General features: G+C 39.4%; 1 protein-coding gene across 2 annotated transcripts in view; it reads left to right on the top strand.

Moving 5' to 3' along the window:
- trak1b (trafficking protein, kinesin binding 1b) overlaps positions 1-16,711 on the top strand; it is a 31,979-nt gene that overhangs the window by 1,026 nt on the left and 14,242 nt on the right. For both annotated transcript variants that reach the window (XM_079590886.1, XM_079590885.1), the window contains exons 2-3: positions 2,331-2,532; positions 2,618-2,812. The gene's annotated coding sequence lies outside the window, so the exon portion shown is untranslated. The remainder of the gene's footprint in view (positions 1-2,330; positions 2,533-2,617; positions 2,813-16,711) is intronic.

The raw sequence follows: 16,711 nt of genomic DNA, 5'->3' as shown, positions 1-16,711 counted from the left end.
AATAATATATTGTGTGCGTGTGTGAAAGCGGTTAACGATAGCGTTAGCAACATGGTGCAGCTCAGTCATTAACACACGTGTGTTCAGTCAGTGTGTAACGTTAGTTTGTGTGTTTATTTCAAAGCCCTTTATGACACAGGACACTCTGCTGACAGGACAGGTTGAGGTCCATGCTCATTTTCATGATGTTATAGTTCATCCTTAATTGTAATAACATTTAATGTATTTTCTTAATATCCACAAGTGAAAATTAAAAAGTGATGGTCAGCAAACCAGAAAGTGCACAGCGCCACCGGTCTGATGCATGGACCGGTGCATGGTCTGCTCTTGGACCGTCATATTCAGTTTATTAACTTGCCATGAATTATTACACAAATGTTCAGTAACGTTAAATGCATGAAGAGGTATGCCTAGGCTTAATATTGTTTTGACAGTGGCATCATAAAATGCTTGATATGACTCATGCCATATGAAGGCTACAGTAGCCTATCTAAAGTGAACGATAAGTAAGGGATAAAGGCTGATTATGAGCCCGAAGCGAAGCCTGAAGGGAGTTCAACTCGCTATACATTATCCCGCTTATTACATAAATTACATTATCCCGCTTATTACTACCAAATAAATAAATAATTTGACACAAAATATTAATTTAAAAAGGAATGTATTGATTTAAAAAATATTTATATGGCTTCCGCTAAAGAAAACAGTCCGTTCAAGTCTCTACCAGAGAATGTAGACGGGCTCTGGTCTCTACTGTTAGAATCCTGCTTCCATGGCAACGCTCTGACCTTCGCGGGGTTTACACGACATCCACCAATCAGATGCATCACTGTGGGATTGTGGGATTGTTTAGGATTGTGGGTAATGAAGTACTTATCCAAGACATCGCGAATAAAAGGCATTTATCTCAAATCAAGGTTAGTGCCCCATGAACTTTTGGCGTTTATATGAGCATATACAATCGCTTAGTACAGCCGTTGCTGGTTTTAAGTCTACCATGTATGGTTACGTTTTTATGGCTTATACCCCAAATGTCTATGGAGAAATTGTATTGAATTTTTACTTCCGGCACCGGCTGTGGGCGGGACTGTGATGCTCTATGGTGAGGGCTAGTCTCTGTGTTTTATTATAATCTCAATATGTACACAGATACCTTTCCAATACATGTGTAATTCATTATGTAAGATTAGTTTTATTACACTGGATTTGTGTGATCTGTGCAGGTAGGCAAATATCATGGCTATCATTTTAAATGTTGATTTAGGTATGGGATTTTCATCCCAACGTTTTGGTGCCAAGGACTATATGACAATTCCTTTGCAAGGCACTTTCTTAATTATAAAGGCAGCTTTATATTTTCTCTCACATGCACACATGTTTGTTTCACTATTTGCATAGACTTCCATTGATTATTATGTTTTCTATCGCCCGAAATCAGCCCCAACCCCTAAACACAGCCCTCACAGAAACATTCACAAAATAAATCGGTCAAAACAGATTATTATTATTATTATTTTTAAATCTAGTGTTTTGCTAATGTTTCTGTGAGGGTTGTGTTGTCGGTTGTCATAATATTTGAACATGTATATTTGAAAATTTGGTCCTCACAAATATAGCCAAACTTGTACACACACACTCTCACACACACACTCTCTCACACACACTCTCTCACACACAGCTGAATCCTTGTATTTGTGGATACAGTTTTTGGTCCCCATGAGGAAAACGGCTTATAAATCATCCAGAATTATTTTTTTAAATGTAAAAATGCAGAAAGTTTTCTGTGAGGATTAGGGGATAGTGCAGTATATTTGTACAGTATAATATAAAAATAAAACATGAAAAACAAATGTGTGTGTTTGTTGTGTGAGGAATATAGTATGCATGAATGATGTGTTGTTTGCAAAATTCTAAATTAAATAACTTATTTTTTTTATATTGTCATTGATTGTACCAAAGGCAAAGAAAAATGTAAACAATGTTGTATTTTAATGTATATTTATGTCATGGACCGTATCTTTTTTTCTACCCATTATTAGATTAATGAATAAACGTAAAAGGAATCCCCTTGTTACACCTGGTGGTCCTACTTTAGAGTAATGCCTAATGTATCATTAGTTAACAGCAAAACTATCAAGAAGGATGAAACCTGATGCTACAATTTCTCAACACTAAGCCTCGATACCTGTAACAATTACAAACAGGCTTACTTATTTGTGGTTGTTGATGAACCATTCATCCACAAGAACAAGATCCTTAGATCACTCGAATACTGAATCGTGGTGTGTTATGATCTTCAATCTCACTGGTCTTTGTTTGTTTGTTTATAGAGGGCCAAAGCTGGAGATGTTCTAGTATCTCATTAAGAAGTTGCCAAGCTGGAGGAGTCCAGTTCTGAGTTCTCGAGAACAGACCCTACAGAACCCGTGCACCTCGGACCCATCCCAGAAGAGCAGTATGTAGGTGAAGGAACCGAGGAACCAGTGCCTTTAGCAGCACATGCCCGCTACAGGGACGCAGAAACCATCACAGGTCAGAGAACGTGCATCGTTTTATTACAACATGCATAAGATGTACTAGTGTTGATTTTCACATCTTTCTCTGGGTCTGTTTGCAGATGTTTGCAACAGCACAGAGCTCCCTGAGGTGGAGATTATCAGTCTATTGGAGGAGCAGTTGCCGGTCTACAAGCTGAGGGCAGACAGTGTGTTTGGCTATGAACACGACGACTGGATCCACACGCCTCTCATCTCGCCCGACACACGCATAGACCTCACCTCTGAGCAGATTGAGGAGACCCTCAACTATTTTTGTGAGTCAAAGATGTTTGCTATAATTATAAAGAGTTATGACCACTAATTGATTTGAATTGAGTCTGTCTTCTTTAATATTTTGTTTATAATAATAAATGTTTTAAATTCTATACTTCTGATGACTAACTCGATTGTTTGGCCTTAGTTACTATTTACTTATAGAAACAGTGACATGTGGAAAACACGGGTGAGGGTAGAACCACAAAATGGCAACAATATTGTACAGAACATCATACTAAAAGAGTTTAGTTATCATTTTATTAAAATAACTTTTTTAATTAATAATAAAAGTCAGCTCATTAGTAAGCAAAGCCCGCTGCCCTAGGGCCAGTTTAAGAGGGTTTCGGACAGTTGCTCTTATATTCATTGATCTTGTGCATGTGTTTTTATGCCTTGCAAACCAAAACATTTAAAAAAAAATGTTTTATTGTATTGTGCGTTGTTGTTGCAAATTGTGTTTTTTTTTGTGTAAAAGTTTTAACCTAGCTGGCTGACATAAATGCAAATGTAAGAATGACTTGTGCTTTTAAAAAAGAAAAAACAATTAGAATCGAAAATGTCTAAAACCTTTCTTATTCTTTGGTTGAGAAAATGTAACATTTTATGAAAAATGTTATGTCTGGCACATCTAAAAATGCTTTACTAATCAAAATTATAATCTTGTGGTGAAGCCGGCAGAAAATCAAATATTACTTTTGAGCCTTGTGGGTTTTTTTTAGCCTAAATAATTGTTAGATTAGAGTTACTGCTCGTCTTCTGATCCCCTAAATTTTATTTTTAGGTACAGTATGATACAATCTTTTTCCTAGTAATATAATATGATATTGCTGATTTTTCAGTTTTTAACAAGCCTATGTAACACAATATGTAATGAAGATATATCAAGGTCATTGTGAAAATGTAACTGTTGTCACTGACATGGCTCAGCCAGTAGAAGGTGCTGGTTTCTTTCTTTTGCGTCCCCACACTGGTTTTGTACCAATGTGAAGTTACAGATGATTGCAGCCCATATATTATATAAGCTATTAACTAATTTAGCATTAGAGTTATTGCTGTTTTTTTTCTCTTATTGCAATAAGTTATTGCTTTTTCCAGGCCTTATTGTTTTCTCAGGTGCCTGAACTGGCATGTGCCATTGTTACTTGTGAGCTGTTTTGTTGAAAGTTTAGGTATATAAATGTGACATGTTAGTGGAAACATGTTTATAGTACAATATAAATGACTGTTCAAAAGTTTGGGATTGGTAAATTGTTTAATGTTTTTGAAAGAACTCTCTTATTTGACCAATAATACAATCAAAACAATAATATTGTGCAATATTTTTGTATAATCTAAAATAATTGTTTTATTTTATAATTTTATATATTTTAAGTGTAATTTATTGCTGTGATGGCAAAGCAAAGCTCCTTAGAAATCATTTTAATATTTGTATTTATTATTTATTTTTAATCTTCCTGACCTCAAACTTTTGAATTGTAGTCTAAGTTTTTTCCACTTGGAATAGCTATACATTTAGCTTTTTTCCCTAATTGTTTTTGAATACCAACACATGTATCTTTTTTTTTTTTCAATGAACTTCTCTGACTTGTAAACAGTGACACATTTTCATTAGCATTCTGAGAATTAGTCTAATTAACCTTTCTGTAGCCTTTTTTTCAGTGATTCTGGTTACATAATTGTTATAGATCTCCCCTCTGGGGCGTCAGACATGTCGATAAGAGAGTTTGACGCACATGCATCAGTGTTAAAAGGACTTTAACGCACAATTCCTCTGATTGGCTGACTCATGTACAAGTATGTCACTGCAATAATAAGCCATTTTTTAACACTAATTCAGTTCACAAAAAAGGGTGCAGGATTTAGTTTGAAACAATTTCACTCAAAAATAGAATATAATGTGTGTTTTAATCAAAAATTAACCCCATTGCAAATCAGATTTATTGGTTACATTTACAGACTTTCTGCTGTTTGCAATGAACAAATCAAACAAAAGTAATTGAAATAGCTCAACACAACAAATGTGGTTTCCCCAAATTCAACTGAAAATGCAACTTTTAATGACTTCTGCAGTCTCAATATTATTCAACCCCTTCATGTCCAGCATCTTTATTACCTGGTAGAACACCCTTTTGCTGTTATGACATGCTGCAAACGAGACACCAGCTTCTGACATCATGAGCAATGGCCTCTAGTTCTTGTGTTTGCGTGCTGTGATGTGACTGTGATGGCCACTGTAGACTCTTCCAGGACTACTTCTGCAACCAAGCCTTGGTGGAATTTGAGGAATGCTTGGGGTCATTGTCCTGTTGGTAGGTCCAATGATGCCCAAGCTTCAGCTTCCTCACTGACGGCATAGAATTTTCTCATTGGATTTCATACATTTTTTTTCATAGGATTTCCTGATATTTCACTGAATCCATCTTGCCTTCCACACGCTACTGGTTTCCAGTGCCAGAGGATGCAAAGCAGCCCCAGAGCATCACAGAGCCACCACCATGCTTAACTGTAGACAGTGTTCTTCAGCATATGCTTCATTCTTCTTCCTCCAGACATAATGCTGATCCATAGGGCCGAATAGTTCCTGTTTTGTTTCATCGCTCCACAGAACAGAGGCTTATTTATATGATTTGGAGCAAATTGGAACCGACTTTTCTTGTGCTTTTGGGTCAGTAGTGGTGTACGTCTTGAAGTTCTGGCATGCATTTAGTATGTGTCTTACTGTGCAAGCTGAAACCTCAGTGCCTGTTGCCACCAAGTCGTGCGACAGGTCTTTTGCAGTCACTCAAGGGTTTTTCTGAACCTGCCTTCTCAGAAATCTGGTTGCAGCTGTTGATAGCTTTCCTTTTTCTGCCCCGTCCTGGTAGTGTAACCACTTTTCCTTTTAACTTTGAACTTGTAAACTATGCTTCCAACGGTGTGTCTAGAAACCTTGAGTACCTTCGCTATCGTTTTGTATCCTGTTTCTAGTTTGTGAAGGGCGATTGATATCTTCTCTTAACTTTTTGGACCATTCTTTTGACTAAAGGCGGGCGTACACGGTGCGAATTTAGCTGTTTTTACGAGCTCACAGATAATTTTTTCACTCGGGAGAAATCGAGTGGAAATCGGATGTTCGCGGCTCACAGCATGTGAGAGGAATTACGAGCCGAGCACGTTACGAGCACCTCCCGATCATTTTTAAACATGTTTAAAAATCACAACATCATTTTCACCAGCGTATAGGCTGTCCCTATTGCCAAATCATACACAAGCACGTCACAGGCTAGATCGATGGGGCTATACCTCAGTGGCAGCAACCACACAGCGTGCGCATACACTGTTACACGCATTTGTTGCTTTTCAACAAATCATTTGCATACACATTTCTGTAATTTTTCTATCTGAAGCTATTGCCTGCAACATTGAAAGCTCCGGTCTCTGTGTTTAGCGCGAAAGCTCACGTGATTGCCGCCGACTCGGGATAAAATTCGTGCAGGAGGACAGTCTGCCGTGTACCAGCTGCTTTGATGTGATTATCAGTTTAACTGACTCGTAACCTGTGCAATATCTCACAACCTCCCGAGTGTCCGAACTCGCACCGTGTAAGCCCGCCTTTAGCCATATTTCTAACATGCAGTCAAATGTGACACTCAACAAACCTAGCCCGTTCAGGTATTTCTTGTGTCCTAGCTCAAGCGCACCTGGTGCAACTAATGAAGCCCTTGAGTAGTTGCATCAGTTGTGCTTGAGACAACACCTGTTTTGCAGATTTTTGCTGTTGTGAGCAATTCTATTCAGGGGGATAAATACTTTTGAGACTGTCGAAGTCATCAAAAGTGTTTTTTTGTTGAATTTGCGGAAACCACTTGAAACATTTGTTGCGTTGAGCCATTTCAATTACTTTTGTTTATTGCAAACAGCTGAAAGTCTGTACATTTTAAATGAAGTCATATATACAAAATAAGAAGGGCGCACTAATTACATTGTGTAATTTGTGCAGTAAATTTCGAAACACTTCTTGCAGCATTTTGGAAATTTTTTATTTAATGTAACATTTTTCAAACATGTTCAGTTGGATATTTGTATACAGCGCTTGACTCAACCCCCTCTGAATAGCTCCGTACTGAGTCATGTTTACCATCTGAATTATGCTTCATATCAGCTTTCTGTCCTGGCAGAATATACTGACAAAGAAAGATAAATCAGCTGTGCCTGGGCCATAAATAATGATAATGTACTAAGTAGTTAATTTTATTCGCAACCATATTATATTTAATTTACTGGATGGTTAATGAATTATTCCAGTCATGTTAATCTTTAGTTCTCTTTTTGTCGGTCACTTGCGACATTGTGTTGAAATACTGACACTAGGTGTATCCTAACTCTTGGGAGCCCCAAACATCTGACGTATTTAGTAAAGGCCAATGGAATAGGCATATGGAATATGTATGCTTGGCCATACCCCTGAACATTCATGGTATATAAGGCAGCTAGCGTGCATCACACACTTTAGCTTTGTTCTTCTGAGCCTTAGCACAGCATCTCTTCATGATAAGAGAAGCGAATTTCCATTCACCTCGCAACCGCTGCTGGATTCAGAACACACATCAACGGTCTCTCTCCGAGTTTTGCACAGAAAAGTGCAGGGAGTTCCCCTGGGTGCATCAGTGGTCGTGACTCTCATACATCTTCAAGAGGCTGAGAGTCTCCTTAATTGCTTCCCGTCCTGGTCATTATACCTCCGGGTATGAGGCTTCGGCGACGAATGCTGAGGGCGATATGGGGGTTACAATGGGAGAGTTTCCGCTAGATACTGTACTCCAATTTATTTAAAATATATTGACAAATCGGTTACAATTTCTTATTAGATGGACACATTCCAACTCAGATTTTGATGCATGGATCGATTTAGAACAAAATGAATGTAATAATATTAAATTACTAAGTGAATTACCTTTTACAAGAAAAAAAAAAAAAAGCTTTAAAAAACACACTCACAATTGTTTCAATAATATACTTATTTTCTCAACTCTTACAACCTGGTGGAAAATGTAAGAAAATAAATAATAAATTATTAAATAGACAAATTCCAAGATTGACCCCTATGCAATCTGGCATAACCATGACTTCTATTTTAATAAAAAGCCTCTTTAATTTTGCAAATGTAGTCAAAAGGGGCAATACTCTCCTTCATCATGTATTTCATGATAACACGTTTATTTTTTTTTAAAGATTTCACATCTAAATTTGATAATGCTAAAGGAAAATTCATTCACTACTTGCACATAAAAAGGCAATTTAAAACATAATAAACATGAATTATAATACACCATAATACACTATATATAATACACAAAATATTATATTTACAAACTACAATACAAAACTATTCATTAAATTCAAAATGGGTTCCCTTTCAAAGTAAAACTTCAACACTGTCTTGGATTGATGCTGTGAGTGTTTGAAGCATGTGGAGAAACATGACTAATTTTATTGGCTGACAACAGTCCATGACGTCATTAGCAGAGTGCCCCTGAGTATAAGACGGTGCCTGTAATACACATCATCAGCTTTTTTGTCTTCAGGAGTTGTTTGTATCTAAAATAGCACGTGGTGAAGGCGAACTAGAAATCCATTTCAGGAGCGTTTCATGAAGTGTATGCCTCTGTGTCTCAGACACCTGTGGGCACACAATCTGTGCGTTTTGTGCTTGGGTGAGGAGCACACGCTTTCAGTATACTCAAGGTTTCTGAAGTCGTGAGGATCGCAGGTAGATCTGGCTGAGAATTTCGAAAAAGCTATGGCTCTTTCACGTTCCTCAGATACTGGCTCGAGCGATCTGCTGGATCAAGGTGTGCTGTATGTAGCATAATCTAATCCAACAGATATCATTGTTGCTTGCACCATCCAGCCAGGAAGAGGTGAATGTGGTTTAGAAGCATGGAAGATGTATATGTACTGAACCCTCTCATCCTGCCAGCCCTGCATACGGGGAGCTGTTAGATGTTATGGCCCGCACCACAACCAGATTTGATCTGGTATGGTGGCGTGAGAAACAGGAAGATGTTCGTGGCAGACTTGACAACAATTCCTGTCAGGCCATAATTGTCCCTCCCCATGAGCCTTCCCTTTATTCCCGAACGCCACACAGAGGTGAAGAAGTCGTGGAAGAAACCATATTCAGCTCACATTTATCCATTCCAAATGAATTCCATTCGAATGATACAAATGTGAAGAGGTAGATCGAGTGAGGATATGTGCAAATGCCCCCTGTCGAAGTGATGCTTGCTAGTTATCTCTCACAGGGTGAATCATCCCTGCCATCTAAGCTGCTACAAACCACTTCACTAAATGGCAGGGCATATGCGGCAGGGGGTCAGGCCGGTGGTGTCTTGCACACTATGGCTGTATTGCAGGCCTTCCAGGTGGATCTTCATTATTCATGTTAAGAACCTAACAAATAGAGGTAGTTTGCCTAATAAGCATTCCTCCTTATTTTGATCCCGGAGTGGTTGAGTTTGATGGTGAGAATCATTGGCAACTATATTTGCTGTTCTTGTATTTGTAACCTTTCATATGAAATTTAGGGTTGCAGTCTCCCCCTGGAAGTAGTGGTAATATCCAAGGTCGTAGTTGAAAATATTCTCCCTTTGGCGAATACTCCCTAAGCAAAAGAAACGGACATAGCTGAGCCATTTATTCCTTAGAGCTTTGCTTTTGCGGCTGATGGCCTGCACGGGAGGGGGGGAAGGTTGTAAAGGCTGGGACATCCCTTGTTATAAGACCATAGAAATGTGGATCTCTTATATTATTGGAAGATAGTGGCTTAGGGAGTATTACCACAAGACCGTCTAAATGAGTCTTTGTATATGCGCCCTTAATTGATACTCTGACTCCGGCTAAATAATCAGTAGAGTAAACCTATGCTGTGCCAAATATGTTTGTGCATATTCACAGCTTAATGAGGCAGACATTCCCACAGCATGGTGCAGGTGCAGTGGATATTTGTTTCCCATAGTGTCAATCCAAGATGCAGTGTTGAAGTTCCACTTCAAAAGGGAATGTCTCAGGTTATGACTATAACCATGGTTACTGAGAAGGGGAACTAAACACTGTGTCTGGTGCATGCCTTGGGCCTGCCTGCGTGTCTTCATTAGACATTACAGTGTATTAAAAAGCATATAAACATATTGCATTTAGAGTCTGGTATGGAAACTGTTCAACGGCTGAAAGAGCTGCACTGCAGAGGGTCATAAAAACCTCACAAAACATCATCGGAGTTCCACTGCCGCCCCTTGAGGACATTTACAGGCTTCGCTGTTGCAGCAGAGCTTCTACTATCTTTATGGACAGTACTCATCCTTTTCATGATCTGTTTGCACTACTGCCATCTGGAAGACGCTACAGAGCGCTAAAGACTCGTACTTCCATATTCCGAAACAGCTTTTACCCAACAGCCATTTTTTATCTGAATTCCCTCTCCCCTTCCTCTATCCTCCCACAGCTGCTTCGATAGTTTGAATGGACGTGTATGCCATATTGTTGCAATAACATGCACAAGACACTTTAAGCAATTTTTATGGTTTTTATTGTTTTAACTTATTGTTTTGTCATTGTTTATTAACTAATGTGTGTTGGTATATGTGGGTAATACGGATGAATACAGTTTGTTTTCTATGAGAGATGTGAAATTTAGTTGTATACCATGCAATGACAATAAAGGTAAAACTATAAAAAACTAAAACTATTACAGGCACCCTCTTATACTCACAGGCACTCCGCTAATGACATCATTGACTGTCATCAGCCAATAAAATTTGGCATGTTTTCACACATGCTTCAGACACCAGTCACACTGATGCTGTTCCCCATGTCAATCTAAGGCATTAATCTACATTAATCCGGATATATTTAACAACGCTCTCCGTCCAAACTAGTGTTTTTAGCAAATGTGAGTACATTTTCTGTCATCTTTGCAGGACTGTGATATAAAGAGTGTGCAAAGTAACATTTTAGCAACAGTGTGAAAGTGAATATCACATAACAGGCACAAAACCGGTATAAACATGAATATCTATTGGGACAATATGCGTCACAGTCCTCACTACAACGCGAAAACTGCGTTTTCAAATTTATCCACTTTGGAGAGCGTTTTCAAAAAGCTTTGTTTTCATTATTAAAAACGCCTGCTCAGTGTGGATGGAAGGCCAAAACTGAGAGATAAATATGCATTTTCAAACGAAAACGTATTAGTGAGGACATGGCCACACACACACACACACACGCTCTTGAAGCTCTGCCCTTTGTGCCGGGAGCATATTTGCATTTAAAGGGACCCACACAAAACGGGGTGTTTGTTGCTCACCCTCAAAAAGTGAAAATTTTAACATGCTGTAAAAAATGTCCTGTAGGGTATTTTGAGCTAAACCTTCACATACACAATCTGTGGACATCAGAGACTTATTTTACATCTTGTAAAAAGGGGCATTGTTGATTACGATTTCACTTTTCTAATGTTAGTTAGTGTGTAATGTTGCTGTTTGAGCATAAACAACATCTGCAAAGTTACAACACTCAAAGTTCAAAGCAAAGGAAGATATTTGCTTTTAAATAAATAATTTAAGGACTACAACAAACGGCTGGTAGTAACTACACGACAATCCTCCTGGGTTAGTGACATCACCAACCCTAAAATTGACATAAACCCCGCCCCCGGGAACACACAGTCCATGTTGAGAAGAGGAAGAGTTGTTATAGTAGATCACATTTGTGAGTCTGCTCAAGCTGTCCCATTCGTCTTTTCACATGCAATACAGAATGTAACACAAATGCAATAGCGTTTCACTCTGTAGGCATTTTACAACAGTTCCCACACGAGCGATTTTATAGATTATCATGACATAATATGCTAATTAAAGATGGTTAACTCCACATCAGCAACATAAATTAATCAACTAACCATTCAGAAACATCCTGTTGCATTCTACAAGTTGTCACTTCTTATTGAGTCTCTCCGTCATTGTCGGACTCCAGTTTAAACATAAAAAAACGTTAGATTAATTAGCTGCGCAGTACTTGGTTACCCTGGAAATCCAGAGTTCTCGCGAGAACACAATTTGAATTTGCTCAGCGAGTAGCTCTGGTGTCGAGTAATAATGCTCATTAAACATGCCCCTCTATCTGAGCTGCACCAATCACATCGGGTTATCTGATATAGGTGGGCCAGAGCCGAGATGACATTACCGGTAGTCATTAGTAAACATTGCAAGATGGCTATGGATGAACATCAATTGTTTGAAAGGGCTTTGGGCGCTACAATGAAAGATTTAGACTTGCCTTTTTCCCTAAAAGAGGAACAGAAGACGGCGCTCGAATCATTCCTTTGCAAAAAAGAAGTTGTTGCTGTTTTGCCGACCGGATACGGCAAAGGTATAATCTACCAGTTAGCTCCGCTCAAGTTCGAACCCGAAGACAGACACGAGAGGTGGGGAACAGAGTAGACGTGATCAATTTGAAGTTTGCAAAAGAAAGAACGCCGTGGATCAGGAGGTGAGGTGAATTGGCTTTATGCCCAGCTGCACTATTTCCTGAACTTCACCCAGCTCCTTTGTTTCCTGTCTGCTATTATTGGACAAACTGATTAATCCAGGTGTGTCTGATTATTGTTACTGAGGTCAGGCACACCTGGATTAATCAGTTTGTCCAATAATGGCAGACGGGAAACAAAGGAGCTGGCTGAAGTTCAGGAAGTAGTGCAGCTGAGCATAAAGCCAATTAACAGACTGCAATAGCCTGAACTTAAGTTGGACCCAACTTTTCAAATGTGATCAACATTTTCCTAAGTACTAGATGTGTTGGGCTATTTAACATGACATTTTAATTATATTATGCTGAAATGAACGAAATTACTCAAAAAAAAGATTAATTAATTTTGCTGAACGAGATTCAAAGATCTGAGTCAGTAAAATGATCCGAACTTCCCACTACTACTCTGCTGGTAGTGCATGGGGCTTAGTGATGCGTGATTGGTCGTAGTGTTAGCCAATTGCGTGCAGTGAGATTTATAAATGCATGCTTGGTGCCGCCCCTCGAGCTGGCCGATTTTCATCAATCGACACCAGACCATAAATCTTTCAGATTTAGGTCTGGATTTCCAGGCTAGTACTTGGTAGCCTTGTCCGCCTAAATTAATTATAAATACATAAAAAACTAGTAGGCTATTTGCAGTATATTAAATCGTTTTTGACCTAATTATTTTGCACTGAAATGACACACTCGAGTCTGTCGGCTCTGTCACCGTTGCATCACGTGCACCCGCGCAATAATCATAAAACTAGTACTATGTCAACTAGTGATATCAGCAAAGAACTGTTGAGGAATGTGCAACATAATTTAGACAACTGTTTTTGTCATGTTATAATAACTGACACTATTATTTCAGCCACTCTGTGCATGTCCTTGCACAGAGCGAGGCTGAACATAGTCATCTTCATTTATATAGTGCTTTTAACAATGTAGATTGTTTCAAAGCTGCTTTACAGAGATAAACTTATCTAAGGTAACAGATTGTTTTGGCTTTATAGCGGTTCTTGAATAATGTTATTTTCCAGCTAAAGTTAGTTTTGATTGATTCACTTCCGTCGAAAGGATAATTTGTTATTAAATTAGGGGCCGCTAAGACGACACCGTTCTCTCTACACAGACTTTAAACGTGAACCTGTGATAAACACTGATGGCACTCACGAGCGCATCAATAATTAATTCTATAGTTATGTGCATTTGAATATATGTGCGCATGTTTGTAATTCTCTACAAACCAAACCTTAAACTACTTGTCCTGCCTATAAATTTGATACAGAATTTAATTTTATTTTATCACTACGGGGAAGATACGCAAATTTCTCACAATGCTTTATCTGTAGAGTAGTAAAGGGATCCTCCATAGGGAGAGGCTAGTTGGCACTTCAGCACTGCGTTGTCATCGGGTCCAGGCGAAGGTCCTTCGTCAGATCTGGATCCGGCAGGCTGCGGGAAAACCTCGGGATAAACAAAGACACTAAAATTAGCGTAGATGCCATTCTTCTTATGATGTAACGAGTACATCAGGATTTAAGGGAAGTGTTCCCAGTTCCGGCTGACCTAATCTATGCAGCCTTACATTGAGTTATAGAAGTCTATAATGCATTATGTGAATGATAGGTCAAAGAGATGTGTCTTTAATCTAGCTTTGAACTGACAGAGTGTGTCTGCTTCCTGGACAATGGTAGGAAGACTGTTCCAAAGTTTTGGTGCTAAATAGGAAAAGCATCTACCGGCAGCAGTCGATTTTGATATTCTAGGTATTATTAACTGGCCGGAGTTTTGAGATCACAATAGACTTGAAGGACTATAAATGCGTTAAAGGGATACTCCACTTTTTTTGGAAATAGGCTCATTTTACAACTCCCCCAGAGTTAAACAGTTGAGTTTTACCGTTTTCGAATCCATTCAGCCGAACTCCGGTTCTGACGGTACCAGTTTTAGCATAGCTTAGCATAGATCATTGATTCTGATGGGTCCAGTAGCATTTCTTTCAAAATGACCAACGAGTTTCAATATTTTTCCTATTTAAAACTTGACTCTTCTGTAGTTAAACCGTGTACAAAGATCGACGGAAATGAAAAGTTGCGTTTTTACAAGCCTATATGGCTAGGAACTACTCTCATTCCGGCGTAAGAATCAAAGAACTGTGCGCCCGTACCATGGGTGCAGCAGGCGTAATGATATGAACTGATCATCTCTTCCTTCTAGTTAATTTATAGCAGCAAATAAACATGAATGAACATAAGAAGGAATGTTGTTTTCCTTCTTATGCGGAAAGGCGTCAGTACACTCTGTTTCTCAAGTTCAAATCCTCACATGTTAATCTCCTGACTGCTTTGTCGGACAAAATGGTGGATGGCGAAGTATGATTGGGCAGATCGCCTGTCAATCAAGCTCTCTGCGAAGGGTCAAATGCCCTCCAGTGGGTTGGGCTAATCCAAAAAAAGTGAAAACAAGGCGGGTGTTCTGAAGACAGACTGTTACCTGTGAAACAGGGGTGCTCTGAAAACACCCCCATTAGCAATTAGTGCTTTCCAGCTGATGAAATTAACACGGCAAAAAATCAACAAATCAGATTTTTGGTCGAGCCAGAACATATCGACCAATAAATCGACTAGTCGACTGGGACATTACAGCCCTAAAAAAGGGACAACTTTAACATGCTGTACAAAATGATCTGTGGGGTATTTTGAGCTAAAACGGCACATACACACTCTGGGGACAACAGAGACTTATTTTACATATTGTAAAAAGGGGCATTATACCACCCCTTTAGTTGATCATCACCATCAGTGATGTATAGTGACTCTATAAAAGCAAAAATGTTTTGCCAAATAGAGCATTCAGGTGTGTGTTAATACAATGCCAAGGAGGAAAGACATTAGCAATGATCTTAAGGCTGGTTCACACGGCAGGATAATTAGGCCGTTTTTAGCCCCGATTCACCCCTTCCAACAATCTTAAGGATGCTCTGATTATCGTAAAATGATCTATTCAGATATTCCTGCCGTGGTATACTGCGCTCGTCTGCTCGGAAGGACGCCGGGATCGCTCCGACTTCAAATCGGGGATATCCAACAATTGGATTTTTTTGGAACGATTTCTTTTCGTGTGTGGTGTCCCCCGGGGACAAACGAGCACACAGCCTGTGGACTGTGGCGTGTAGCCAATCAGAAAGCGAGGCGGCGAAACAAAATCAAAACAGCCGGCGGCATGGCGCACCAGAAAGTCCGGTGGACGTCGGAGATGGAGGATAATTTTTTTTTCTTCAAACAAACAATTTTAAAATCGTCCTGTGTGAACCAGGTTTTAGAAAAGCAACTGCTGCTGCCCTTCAATCTAGAACGGGTTACAAGGCCATTTCCACACAATTTGAAGTCTATCATTTTAAATTATATTATTCACAAGTGGACACTGTCACATTCAAGACAGTTGCCAATCTTCCCAGGAGTGGACGTCCCAGCAAATTCACCCCAAGGTCAGACTGTGCACTGCTAAGAGAAACTGCAATTAAACCAAGAGCTACATCTCAGACATTTCAGGCCTCAGTTTGCATGTTAAAAGTTAAAGTTCATGACAGTACAATTAGAAAAAGACTGAACAAGAATGGCTTGTTTGGAAGGGTTGCCAGGAGATAGCCTCTTCTCAAGAACATGGCAGTGGTGGTCAAGCGCAGTGGTGAAGGGGTGATGATTTGGGCTTGTTTTGCAGCCATAGGACCTGGGCACCTTGCAGTAGGGGTCTTAATAGGAACCAAGACCCTAGGACCCAGGACCCGTACTGGTTTGGATCTATATTTTAAATGGTCAGCCGGGTCCGGTCCCAATCTATTACTTTATTTCCCAGGTCTGTTAAACATTGTGTAATATACCCGAGTCAATCGGGGAACAACCGGCCGTGATCAGAGTCAGCCAGCGCTGTGCGTGTGTTTTGACACAATGACTATACCAATTGACAATTGGCTCTTTTATGAATGAACTGTCTCATAAAATGTTTGGTCAGACTCTTCTCAGAGAGCACAGAGATGATGGCAAAGAAGTTCTAACGTCAGCGGCCGCGGCCATGGCACTGAGCGAAAAATCATTATTATAGTTAAAAAGAGCAAGCAGTCGAAGTTATCTTATTATGAGTTGACTCGAGATATAAAAAAAAATGCAAAACTGAAGAGTCGCATTTGTCATCCGTCACCGTGACAGCTATTGGACATTTGGACTTTTGAAGCTGGAATAATGAGTGGATTAATCATGCTCTTTCATTCGGCAAGAGAGGAATAACCTGGATAGAATTTTTTGGCCTAGTAGGATTGTATGCATCACAGTCAGGTAGGGAGAAGGCTA

The sequence above is a fragment of the Phoxinus phoxinus genome (genome assembly GCF_949152265.1).
Source record: "Phoxinus phoxinus genome assembly, chromosome: 19".
Taxonomy (NCBI): domain Eukaryota; kingdom Metazoa; phylum Chordata; class Actinopteri; order Cypriniformes; family Leuciscidae; genus Phoxinus; species Phoxinus phoxinus.
This window is presented reverse-complemented; position numbering and strand designations above follow the sequence as displayed.